This window comes from Parasteatoda tepidariorum, chromosome 5, assembly GCF_982258835.1.
Source record: "Parasteatoda tepidariorum strain Cologne lab strain chromosome 5, Ptep-v5.0, whole genome shotgun sequence".
In the NCBI taxonomy this organism is placed as follows: domain Eukaryota; kingdom Metazoa; phylum Arthropoda; class Arachnida; order Araneae; family Theridiidae; genus Parasteatoda; species Parasteatoda tepidariorum.
In genome coordinates, this window is record NC_141759.1 from 89,563,129 (window position 1) to 89,575,935 (window position 12,807).

Below are 12,807 nucleotides of genomic sequence, written 5' to 3' on the forward strand. Positions count from 1 at the left end.
CGCTTTCGTAAGGAAAGACAATTAGTTTTTTTTTTAAAAATTGAAAGAAAATACTTAATAAAAATTGATTCATTTGAAGAATTGATTTAGGGAATACAGGACATTAATTAAAAATTGGGAAAGCTGTATAAAATAACTCTCATTTTAATATGATTGTAGGCGTTACTCAATAAAGCATTATCAACAGCATCATTCACAATGTCGATATTTCTCTCTAAAGCATCTTAAAGAGCACTTTTAAATAAATCTGAAACGTGAGCGTTGTTCTTAAGCGAAAGACAAAAACCGAGAAAATTTCTATTTTTAAGATCTTACATAGGGAATATCAGTGCAAAAAAAAATTGTGTATATTCCACATATCTCTCGTATATTCTATATAGCAAAATTTGCTACAGTAAAGTATTGATTCCTTTAAGTCGAGCTACCTTCGGCCAATATGACGTTAGAAACAGGAGCAAAACTGATTTTAAACCTCTCTTGAGAATAAACACAAATGGTTTTTTTCATGATCGATAATTCATACTATCTGAGAAATTTTAATGTCAAAGATAAAATTGCATATTCTATGGAAGACATACACCAATAGCACGAAAGTAATCTCTCTGGAACAGAGAAAAATATTAAAATATTTCGCTGATTTAAATGGAAAACGGCAAATAAATTTTAATGACTGTCACAAATATTAAACTCCTTTAATATATTTTGAGACTATTCGATTTTGATGAAAACCAATGCTTACGTGCGTCAACGTTTTATTCCGGCACTCAACATTTAAATCTTACCATAAATTAACATTAAAATCGAAAAAAGATTTTTTTTTATCATATTTTAAACTACCATGCTAAAAAAATAAATTCTTTTAACATATAATTCGTTTTCCTTCTCGTCTTTAGCTTTGCGCAGAGGCAGTGTCGTAGCCAATGAGGTTCTACCGAGGCGTGACTATTGCTAGTTGAAAACTTTTCCCAATACCCCGCCATGTCGTCGTGAGAAACCGACGGCATAGGCAATTTTTGGGATCCTCTTCGGAGGTTTATATTCACAAGAGAAGGTACATGAAAATTAAATCTCCAAAACTAAAGCCTATGTGTTCCACCGACGTTTTAACAGGGAATGGAGTATCCATCTCGGAGAGTATTCAATTATATTTTCCGAACCACTTACACTCACTAAATGATGGTGTTGCTACCGTTACGATTACCTTTACATCAATTAAAGGACAATATTCTATTAAGTCTTTCTTCTCGAAACTCACAAAAATTCTTACCTTTTTAATCTCAAAAAATATGTGGAAGTGCCAACCCATTATATTAATTTCTCTAAAAATGTGAATAAGAGCAGCTTTAATGCACGACGACATTGCGCACACATCTCGGAAATGAAATATTTTTTCAGGTTTTTAAATACTTTAGGAAAAATTCCAAAGACAAAACTATTAAAGATAGTAATAAACGTTACGCAAAAGCAAAATGTTAATTTCATTACATGAAATTCCTTACATCATTATAATATTTTTTTATAAGTTACGTGTGGCTCTCAGACTACTTGCAATTCATATGCTTCTATTGATGTTACAATTTGTTTTTATTTCTGTTCAAAATATAAATACCACAAAAATAAAAATACTTTAATAGTTTAGTAATTCAACACTCGCACTTTTGGCATACTTACCTGGTACTGGAGTAGCCTTGATCACCGAGGAGGCTTTCCCGAGCAGAGACCTATCATTGCACTGCGACAGGTTGACGCTCGCCACATCCACAAATTGTGGTTGCTTGGGGTGCAAAATTTTTGGTAGTTGGGACTGCGTTCGCGCTGTCCCTATTTCGAGACAAAAAAGATACAACTTAACATAACATCGGAGTTAGAAGTATGTGCAGAGGCGAGAGAAAATTTGAGTCAATATCACCTTGTTAATGAAGACAACTACCGATCTGTTTCCCTTACTTTCTATTCCAATGTTTCATAATATACTCTTAGCCGTGTGTTTTTCATTCAATGTGTTAGATACATCCCATTTGCGCTTTCGTAAGGAAAGACAATTAGTTTTTTTTTTAAAAATTGAAAGAAAATACTTAATAAAAATTGATTCATTTGAAGAATTGATTTAGGGAATACAGGACATTAATTAAAAATTGGGAAAGCTGTATAAAATAACTCTCATTTTAATATGATTGTAGGCGTTACTCAATAAAACATTATCAACAGCATCATTCACAATGTCGATATTTCTCTCTAAAGCATCTTAAAGAGCACTTTTAAATAAATCTGAAACGTGAGCGTTGTTCTTAAGCGAAAGACAAAAACCGAGAAAATTTCTATTTTTAAGATCTTACATAGGGAATATCAGTGCAAAAAAAAACAAAAAAAAAATGGTGTATATTCCACATATCTCTCGTATATTCTATATAGCAAAATTTGCTACAGTAAAGTATTGATTCCTTTAAGTCGAGCTACCTTCATCCAATATGACGTTAGAAACAGGAGCAAAACTGATTTTAAACCTCTCTTGAGAATAAACACAAATGGTTTTTTTCATGATCGATAATTCATACTATCTGAGAAATTTTAATGTCAAAGATAAAATTGCATATTCTATGGAAGACATACACCAATAGCACGAAAGTAATCTCTCTGGAACAGAGAAAAATATTAAAATATTTCGCTGATTTAAATGGAAAACGGCAAATAAATTTTAATGACTGTCACAAATATTAAATTCCTTTAATATATTTTGAGACTATTCGATTTTGATGAAAACCAATGCTTACGTGCGTCAACGTTTTATTCCGGCACTCAACATTTAAATCTTACCATAAATTAACATTAAAATCGAAAAAAGATTTTTTTTTATCATATTTTAAACTACCATGCTAAAAAAATAAATTCTTTTAACATATAATTCGTTTTCCTTCTCGTCTTTAGCTTTGCGCAGAGGCAGTGTTGTAGCCAATGAGGTTCTACCGAGGCGTGACTATTGCTAGTTGAAAACTTTTCCCAATACCCCGCCATGTCGTCGTGAGAAACCGACGGCATAGGCAATTTTTGGGATCCTCTTCGGAGGTTTATATTCACAAGAGAAGGTACATGAAAATTAAATCTCCAAAACTAAAGCCTATGTTCTCCACCGACGTTTTAACAGGGAATGGAGTATCCATCTCGGAGAGTATTCAATTATATTTTCCGTACCACTTACACTCACTAAATGATGGTGTTGCTACCGTTACGATTACGTTTACATCAATTAAAGGACAATATTCTATTAAGTTTTTCTTCTCGAAACTCACAAAAATTCTTACCTTTTTAATCTCAAAAAATATGTGGAAGTGCCAACCCATTATATTAATTTCTCTAAAAATGTGAATAAGAGCAGCTTTAATGCACGACGACATTGCGCACACATCTCGGAAATGAAATATTTTTTCAGGTTTTTAAATACTTTAGGAAAAATTCCAAAGACAAAACTATTAAAGATAGTAATAAACGTTACGCAAAAGCAAAATGTTAATTTCATTACATGAAATTCCTTACATCATTATAATATTTTTTTATAAGTTACGTGTGGCTCTCAGACTACTTGCAATTCATATGCTTCTATTGATGTTACAATTTGTTTTTATTTCTGTTCAAAATATAAATACCACAAAAATAAAAATACTTTAATAGTTTAGTAATTCAACACTCGCACTTTTGGCATACTTACCTGGTACTGGAGTAGCCTTGATCACCGAGGAGGCTTTCCCGAGCAGAGACCTATCATTGCTTTGCGACAGGTTGACGCTCGCCACATCCACAAATTGTGGTTGCTTGGGGTGCAAAATTTTTGGTAGTTGGGACTGCGTTCGCGCTGTCCCTATTTCGAGACAAAAAAGATACAACTTAACATAACATCGGAGTTAGAAGTATGTGCAGAGGCGAGAGAAAATTTGAGTCAATATCACCTTGTTAATGAAGACAACTACCGATCTGTTTCCCTTACTTTCTATTCCAATGTTTCATAATATACTCTTAGCCGTGTGTTTTTCATTCAATGTGTTACATACATCCCATTTGCGCTTTCGTAAGGAAAGACAATTAGTTTTTTTTTTAAAAATTGAAAGAAAATACTTAATAAAAATTGATTCATTTGAAGAATTGATTTAGGGAATACAGGACATTAATTAAAAATTGGGAAAGCTGTATAAAATAACTCTCATTTTAATATGATTGTAGGCGTTACTCAATAAAACATTATCAACAGCATCATTCACAATGTTGATATTTCTCTCTAGAGCATCTTAAAGAGCACTTTTAAATAAATCTGAAACGTGAGCGTTGTTCTTAAGCGAAAGACAAAAACCGAGAAAATTTCTATTTTTAAGATCTTACATAGGGAATATCAGTGCAAAAAAAAAATTGTGTATATTCCACATATCTCTCGTATATTCTATATAGCAAAATTTGCTACAGTAAAGTATTGATTCCTTTAAGTCGAGCTACCTTCGGCCAATATGACGTTAGAAACAGGAGCAAAACTGATTTTAAACCTCTCTTGAGAATAAACACAAATGGTTTTTTTCATGATCGATAATTCATACTATCTGAGAAATTTTAATGTCAAAGATAAAATTGCATATTCTATGGAAGACATACACCAATAGCACGAAAGTAATCTCTCTGGAACAGAGAAAAATATTAAAATATTTCGCTGATTTAAATGGAAAACGGCAAATAAATTTTAATGACTGTCACAAATATTAAATTCCTTTAATATATTTTGAGACTATTCGATTTTGATGAAAACCAATGCTTACGTGCGTCAACGTTTTATTCCGGCACTCAACATTTAAATCTTACCATAAATTAACATTAAAATCGAAAAAAGATTTTTTTTTATCATATTTTAAACTACCATGCTAAAAAAATAAATTCTTTTAACATATAATTCGTTTTCCTTCTCGTCTTTAGCTTTGCGCAGAGGCAGTGTCGTAGCCAATGAGGTTCTACCGAGGCGTGACTATTGCTAGTCGAAAACTTTTCCCAATACCCCGCCATGTCGTCGTGAGAAACCGACGGCATAGGCAATTATTGGGATCCTCTTCGGAGGTTTATATTCACAAGAGAAGGTACATGAAAATTAAATCTCCAAAACTAAAGCCTATGTTCTCCACCGACGTTTTAACAGGGAATGGAGTATCCATCTCGGAGAGTATTCAATTATATTTTCCGTACCACTTACACTCACTAAATGATGGTGTTGCTACCGTTACGATTACCTTTACATCAATTAAAGGACAATATTCTATTAAGTCTTTCTTCTCGAAACTCACAAAAATTCTTACCTTTTTAATCTCAAAAAATATGTGGAAGTGCCAACCCATTATATTAATTTCTCTAAAAATGTGAATAAGAGCAGCTTTAATGCACGACGACATTGCGCACACATCTCGGAAATGAAATATTTTTTCAGGTTTTTAAATACTTTAGGAAAAATTCCAAAGACAAAACTATTAAAGATAGTAATAAACGTTACGCAAAAGCAAAATGTTAATTTCATTACATGAAATTCCTTACATCATTATAATATTTTTTTATAAGTTACGTGTGGCTCTCAGACTACTTGCAATTCATATGCTTCTATTGATGTTACAATTTGTTTTTATTTCTGTTCAAAATATAAATACCACAAAAATAAAAATACTTTAATAGTTTAGTAATTCAACACTCGCACGTTTGGCATACTTACTTGGTACTGGAGTAGCCTTGATCACCGAGGAGGCTTTCCCGAGCAGAGACCTATCATTGCACTGCGACAGGTTGACGCTCGCCACATCCACAAATTGTGGTTGCTTGGGGTGCAAAATTTTTGGTAGTTGGGACTGCGTTCGCGCTGTCCCTATTTCGAGACAAAAAAGATACAACTTAACATAACATCGGAGTTAGAAGTATGTGCAGAGGCGAGAGAAAATTTGAGTCAATATCACCTTGTTAATGAAGACAACTACCGATATGTTTCCCTTACTTTCTATTCCAATGTTTCATAATATACTCTTAGCCGTGTGTTTTTCATTCAATGTGTTAGATACATCCCATTTGCGCTTTCGTAAGGAAAGACAATTAGTTTTTTTTTTAAAAATTGAAAGAAAATACTTAATAAAAATTGATTCATTTGAAGAATTGATTTAGGGAATACAGGACATTAATTAAAAATTGGGAAAGCTGTATAAAATAACTCTCATTTTAATATGATTGTAGGCGTTACTCAATAAAACATTATCAACAGCATCATTCACAATGTCGATATTTCTCTCTAAAGCATCTTAAAGAGCACTTTTAAATAAATCTGAAACGTGAGCGTTGTTCTTAAGCGAAAGACAAAAACCGAGAAAATTTCTATTTTTAAGATCTTACATAGGGAATATCAGTGCAAAAAAAAAAAACAAAAAAAAAAAAAATGGTGTATATTCCACATATCTCTCGTATATTCTATATAGCAAAATTTGCTACAGTAAAGTATTGATTCCTTTAAGTCGAGCTACCTTCGGCCAATATGACGTTAGAAACAGGAGCAAAACTGATTTTAAACCTCTCTTGAGAATAAACACAAATGGTTTTTTTCATGATCGATAATTCATACTATCTGAGAAATTTTAATGTCAAAGATAAAATTGCATATTCTATGGAAGACATACACCAATAGCACGAAAATAATCTCTCTGGAACAGAGAAAAATATTAAAATATTTCGCTGATTTAAATGGAAAACGGCAAATAAATTTTAATGACTGTCACAAATATTAAATTCCTTTAATATATTTTGAGACTATTCGATTTTGATGAAAACCAATGCTTACGTGCGTCAACGTTTTATTCCGGTACTCAACATTTAAATCTTACCATAAATTAACATTAAAATCGAAAAAAGATTTTTTTTTATCATATTTTAAACTACCATGCTAAAAAATTAAATTCTTTTAACATATAATTCGTTTTCCTTCTCGTCTTTAGCTTTGCGCAGAGGCAGTGTCGTAGCCAATGAGGTTCTACCGAGGCGTGACTATTGCTAGTTGAAAACTTTTCCCAATACCCCGCCATGTCGTCGTGAGAAACCGACGGCATAGGCAATTTTTGGGATCCTCTTCGGAGGTTTATATTCACAAGAGAAGGTACATGAAAATTAAATCTCCAAAACTAAAGCCTATGTTCTCCACCGACGTTTTAACAGGGAATGGAGTATCCATCTCGGAGAGTATTCAATTATATTTTCCGTACCACTTACACTCACTAAATGATGGTGTTGCTACCGTTACGATTACCTTTACATCAATTAAAGGACAATATTCTATTAAGTCTTTCTTCTCGAAACTCACAAAAATTCTTACCTTTTTAATCTCAAAAAATATGTGGAAGTGCCAACCCATTATATTAATTTCTCTAAAAATGTGAATAAGAGCAGCTTTAATGCACGACGACATTGCGCACACATCTCGGAAATGAAATATTTTTTCAGGTTTTTAAATACTTTAGGAAAAATTCCAAAGACAAAACTATTAAAGATAGTAATAAACGTTAAGCAAAAGCAAAATGTTAATTTCATTACATGAAATTCCTTACATCATTATAATATTTTTTTATAAGTTACGTGTGGCTCTCAGACTACTTGCAATTCATATGCTTCTATTGATGTTACAATTTGTTTTTATTTCTGTTCAAAATATAAATACCACAAAAATAAAAATACTTTAATAGTTTAGTAATTCAACACTCGCACTTTTGGCATACTTACCTGGTACTGGAGTAGCCTTGATCACCGAGGAGGCTTTCCCGAGCAGAGACCTTTCATTGCACTGCGACAGGTTGACGCTCGCCACATCCACAAATTGTGGTTGCTTGGGGTGCAAAATTTTTGGTAGTTGGGACTGCGTTCGCGCTGTCCCTATTTCGAGACAAAAAAGATAGAACTTAACATAACATCGGAGTTAGAAGTATGTGCAGAGGCGAGAGAAAATTTGAGTCAATATCACCTTGTTAATGAAGACAACTACCGATCTGTTTCCCTTACTTTCTATTCCAATGTTTCATAATATACTCTTAGCCGTGTGTTTTTCATTCAATGTGTTAGATACATCCCATTTGCGCTTTCGTAAGGAAAGACAATTAGTTTTTTTTTTAAAAATTGAAAGAAAATACTTAATAAAAATTGATTCATTTGAAGAATTGATTTAGGGAATACAGGACATTAATTAAAAATTGGGAAAGCTGTATAAAATAACTCTCATTTTAATATGATTGTAGGCGTTACTCAATAAAACATTATCAACAGCATCATTCACAATGTCGATATTTCTCTCTAAAGCATCTTAAAGAGCACTTTTAAATAAATCTGAAACGTGAGCGTTGTTCTTAAGCGAAAGACAAAAACCGAGAAAATTTCTATTTTTAAGATCTTACATAGGGAATATCAGTGCAAAAAAAAAACAAAAAAAAATGGTGTATATTCCACATATCTCTCGTATATTCTATATAGCAAAATTTGCTACAGTAAAGTATTGATTCCTTTAAGTCGAGCTACCTTCGGCCAATATGACGTTAGAAACAGGAGCAAAACTGATTTTAAACCTCTCTTGAGAATAAACACAAATGGTTTTTTTCATGATCGATAATTCATACTATCTGAGAAATTTTAATGTCAAAGATAAAATTGCATATTCTATGGAAGACATACACCAATAGCACGAAAATAATCTCTCTGGAACAGAGAAAAATATTAAAATATTTCGCTGATTTAAATGGAAAACGGCAAATAAATTTTAATGACTGTCACAAATATTAAATTCCTTTAATATATTTTGAGACTATTCGATTTTGATGAAAACCAATGCTTACGTGCGTCAACGTTTTATTCCGGCACTCAACATTTAAATCTTACCATAAATTAACATTAAAATCGAAAAAAGATTTTTTTTTATCATATTTTAAACTACCATGCTAAAAAATTAAATTCTTTTAACATATAATTCGTTTTCCTTCTCGTCTTTAGCTTTGCGCAGAGGCAGTGTCGTAGCCAATGAGGTTCTACCGAGGCGTGACTATTGCTAGTTGAAAACTTTTCCCAATACCCCGCCATGTCGTCGTGAGAAACCGACGGCATAGGCAATTTTTGGGATCCTCTTCGGAGGTTTATATTCACAAGAGAAGGTACATGAAAGTTAAATCTCCAAAACTAAAGCCTATGTTCTCCACCGACGTTTTAACAGGGAATGGAGTATCCATCTCGGAGAGTATTCAATTATATTTTCCGTACCACTTACACTCACTAAATGATGGTGTTGCTGCCGTTACGATTACCTTTACATCAATTAAAGGACAATATTCTATTAAGTCTTTCTTCTCGAAACTCACAAAAATTCTTACCTTTTTAATCTCAAAAAATATGTGGAAGTGCCAACCCATTATATTAATTTCTCTAAAAATGTGAATAAGAGCAGCTTTAATGCACGACGACATTGCGCACACATCTCGGAAATGAAATATTTTTTCAGGTTTTTAAATACTTTAGGAAAAATTCCAAAGACAAAACTATTAAAGATAGTAATAAACGTTACGCAAAAGCAAAATGTTAATTTCATTACATGAAATTCCTTACATCATTATAATATTTTTTTATAAGTTACGTGTGGCTCTCAGACTACTTGCAATTCATATGCTTCTATTGATGTTACAATTTGTTTTTATTTCTGTTCAAAATATAAATACCACAAAAATAAAAATACTTTAATAGTTTAGTAATTCAACACTCGCACTTTTGGCATACTTACCTGGTACTGGAGTAGCCTTGATCACCGAGGAGGCTTTCCCGAGCAGAGACCTTTCATTGCACTGCGACAGGTTGACGCTCGCCACATCCACAAATTGTGGTTGCTTGGGGTGCAAAATTTTTGGTAGTTGGGACTGCGTTCGCGCTGTCCCTATTTCGAGACAAAAAAGATAGAACTTAACATAACATCGGAGTTAGAAGTATGTGCAGAGGCGAGAGAAAATTTGAGTCAATATCACCTTGTTAATGAAGACAACTACCGATCTGTTTCCCTTACTTTCTATTCCAATGTTTCATAATATACTCTTAGCCGTGTGTTTTTCATTCAATGTGTTAGATACATCCCATTTGCGCTTTCGTAAGGAAAGACAATTAGTTTTTTTTTTAAAAATTGAAAGAAAATACTTAATAAAAATTGATTCATTTGAAGAATTGATTTAGGGAATACAGGACATTAATTAAAAATTGGGAAAGTTGTATAAAATAACTCTCATTTTAATATGATTGTAGGCGTTACTCAATAAAGCATTATCAACAGCATCATTCACAATGTCGATATTTCTCTCTAAAGCATCTTAAAGAGCACTTTTAAATAAATCTGAAACGTGAGCGTTGTTCTTAAGCGAAAGACAAAAACCGAGAAAATTTCTATTTTTAAGATCTTACATAGGGAATATCAGTGCAAAAAAAAAAAAAAAAAAAAAAAATTGTGTATATTCCACATATCTCTCGTATATTCTATATAGCAAAATTTGCTACAGTAAAGTATTGATTCCTTTAAGTCGAGCTACCTTCGGCCAATATGACGTTAGAAACAGGAGCAAAACTGATTTTAAACCTCTCTTGAGAATAAACACAAATGGTTTTTTTCATGATCGATAATTCATACTATCTGAGAAATTTTAATGTCAAAGATAAAATTGCATATTCTATGGAAGACATACACCAATAGCACGAAAATAATCTCTCTGGAACAGAGAAAAATATTAAAATATTTCGCTGATTTAAATGGAAAACGGCAAATAAATTTTAATGACTGTCACAAATATTAAATTCATTTAATATATTTTGAGACTATTCGATTTTGATGAAAACCAATGCTTACGTGCGTCAACGTTTTATTCCGGCACTCAACATTTAAATCTTACCATAAATTAACATTAAAATCGAAAAAAGATTTTTTTTTATCATATTTTAAACTACCATGCTAAAAAATTAAATTCTTTTAACATATAATTCGTTTTCCTTCTCGTCTTTAGCTTTGCGCAGAGGCAGTGTCGTAGCCAATGAGGTTCTACCGAGGCGTGACTATTGCTAGTTGAAAACTTTTCCCAATACCCCGCCATGTCGTCGTGAGAAACCGACGGCATAGGCAATTTTTGGGATCCTCTTCGGAGGTTTATATTCACAAGAGAAGGTACATGAAAGTTAAATCTCCAAAACTAAAGCCTATGTTCTCCACCGACGTTTTAACAGGGAATGGAGTATCCATCTCGGAGAGTATTCAATTATATTTTCCGTACCACTTACACTCACTAAATGATGGTGTTGCTGCCGTTACGATTACCTTTACATCAATTAAAGGACAATATTCTATTAAGTCTTTCTTCTCGAAACTCACAAAAATTCTTACCTTTTTAATCTCAAAAAATATGTGGAAGTGCCAACCCATTATATTAATTTCTCTAAAAATGTGAATAAGAGCAGCTTTAATGCACGACGACATTGCGCACACATCTCGGAAATGAAATATTTTTTCAGGTTTTTAAATACTTTAGGAAAAATTCCAAAGACAAAACTATTAAAGATAGTAATAAACGTTACGCAAAAGCAAAATGTTAATTTCATTACATGAAATTCCTTACATCATTATAATATTTTTTTATAAGTTACGTGTGGCTCTCAGACTACTTGCAATTCATATGCTTCTATTGATGTTACAATTTGTTTTTATTTCTGTTCAAAATATAAATACCACAAAAATAAAAATACTTTAATAGTTTAGTAATTCAACACTCGCACTTTTGGCATACTTACCTGGTACTGGAGTAGCCTTGATCACCGAGGAGGCTTTCCCGAGCAGAGACCTTTCATTGCACTGCGACAGGTTGACGCTCGCCACATCCACAAATTGTGGTTGCTTGGGGTGCAAAATTTTTGGTAGTTGGGACTGCGTTCGCGCTGTCCCTATTTCGAGACAAAAAAGATAGAACTTAACATAACATCGGAGTTAGAAGTATGTGCAGAGGCGAGAGAAAATTTGAGTCAATATCACCTTGTTAATGAAGACAACTACCGATCTGTTTCCCTTACTTTCTATTCCAATGTTTCATAATATACTCTTAGCCGTGTGTTTTTCATTCAATGTGTTAGATACATCCCATTTGCGCTTTCGTAAGGAAAGACAATTAGTTTTTTTTTTAAAAATTGAAAGAAAATACTTAATAAAAATTGATTCATTTGAAGAATTGATTTAGGGAATACAGGACATTAATTAAAAATTGGGAAAGCTGTATAAAATAACTCTCATTTTAATATGATTGTAGGCGTTACTCAATAAAGCATTATCAACAGCATCATTCACAATGTCGATATTTCTCTCTAAAGCATCTTAAAGAGCACTTTTAAATAAATCTGAAACGTGAGCGTTGTTCTTAAGCGAAAGACAAAAACCGAGAAAATTTCTATTTTTAAGATCTTACATAGGGAATATCAGTGCAAAAAAAAAAAAAACAAAAAAAAAATTGTGTATATTCCACATATCTCTCGTATATTCTATATAGCAAAATTTGCTACAGTAAAGTATTGATTCCTTTAAGTCGAGCTACCTTCGGCCAATATGACGTTAGAAACAGGAGCAAAACTGATTTTAAACCTCTCTTGAGAATAAACACAAATGGTTTTTTTCATGATCGATAATTCATACTATCTGAGAAATTTTAATGTCAAAGATAAAATTGCATATTCTATGGAAGACATACACCAATAGCACGAAAATAATCTCTCTGGAAC

At 32.4% G+C, this 12,807-nt stretch overlaps 12 non-coding genes across 12 annotated transcripts; all 12 read left to right on the top strand.

Moving 5' to 3' along the window:
• The first annotated feature begins 891 nt into the window (after positions 1–891).
• Positions 892–1,032, top strand: LOC147809654 (U4 spliceosomal RNA). The gene has a single exon (XR_015434417.1). It is a non-coding gene; the product is annotated as a U4 spliceosomal RNA (small nuclear RNA).
• A 631-nt stretch (positions 1,033–1,663) lies between these two features.
• LOC147809655 (U1 spliceosomal RNA) lies at positions 1,664–1,825 on the top strand. Its single transcript, XR_015434442.1, has one exon. It is a non-coding gene; the product is annotated as a U1 spliceosomal RNA (small nuclear RNA).
• A 1,098-nt stretch (positions 1,826–2,923) lies between these two features.
• On the top strand, positions 2,924–3,064 carry LOC147809656 (U4 spliceosomal RNA). Its single transcript, XR_015434432.1, has one exon. It is a non-coding gene; the product is annotated as a U4 spliceosomal RNA (small nuclear RNA).
• Positions 3,065–3,695: 631 nt separating this feature from the next.
• Positions 3,696–3,857, top strand: LOC147809657 (U1 spliceosomal RNA). Its single transcript, XR_015434470.1, has one exon. It is a non-coding gene; the product is annotated as a U1 spliceosomal RNA (small nuclear RNA).
• A 1,088-nt stretch (positions 3,858–4,945) lies between these two features.
• LOC147809658 (U4 spliceosomal RNA) lies at positions 4,946–5,086 on the top strand. Its single transcript, XR_015434437.1, has one exon. It is a non-coding gene; the product is annotated as a U4 spliceosomal RNA (small nuclear RNA).
• Positions 5,087–5,717: 631 nt separating this feature from the next.
• On the top strand, positions 5,718–5,879 carry LOC147809659 (U1 spliceosomal RNA). The gene has a single exon (XR_015434458.1). It is a non-coding gene; the product is annotated as a U1 spliceosomal RNA (small nuclear RNA).
• Positions 5,880–6,984: 1,105 nt separating this feature from the next.
• LOC147809660 (U4 spliceosomal RNA) lies at positions 6,985–7,125 on the top strand. Its single transcript, XR_015434418.1, has one exon. It is a non-coding gene; the product is annotated as a U4 spliceosomal RNA (small nuclear RNA).
• A 631-nt stretch (positions 7,126–7,756) lies between these two features.
• On the top strand, positions 7,757–7,918 carry LOC147809661 (U1 spliceosomal RNA). Its single transcript, XR_015434452.1, has one exon. It is a non-coding gene; the product is annotated as a U1 spliceosomal RNA (small nuclear RNA).
• A 1,098-nt stretch (positions 7,919–9,016) lies between these two features.
• Positions 9,017–9,157, top strand: LOC147809662 (U4 spliceosomal RNA). Its single transcript, XR_015434419.1, has one exon. It is a non-coding gene; the product is annotated as a U4 spliceosomal RNA (small nuclear RNA).
• A 631-nt stretch (positions 9,158–9,788) lies between these two features.
• On the top strand, positions 9,789–9,950 carry LOC147809663 (U1 spliceosomal RNA). The gene has a single exon (XR_015434453.1). It is a non-coding gene; the product is annotated as a U1 spliceosomal RNA (small nuclear RNA).
• Positions 9,951–11,052: 1,102 nt separating this feature from the next.
• LOC147809664 (U4 spliceosomal RNA) lies at positions 11,053–11,193 on the top strand. Its single transcript, XR_015434420.1, has one exon. It is a non-coding gene; the product is annotated as a U4 spliceosomal RNA (small nuclear RNA).
• A 631-nt stretch (positions 11,194–11,824) lies between these two features.
• On the top strand, positions 11,825–11,986 carry LOC122272210 (U1 spliceosomal RNA). Its single transcript, XR_006226854.2, has one exon. It is a non-coding gene; the product is annotated as a U1 spliceosomal RNA (small nuclear RNA).
• The last annotated feature ends 821 nt before the right edge of the window (positions 11,987–12,807 follow it).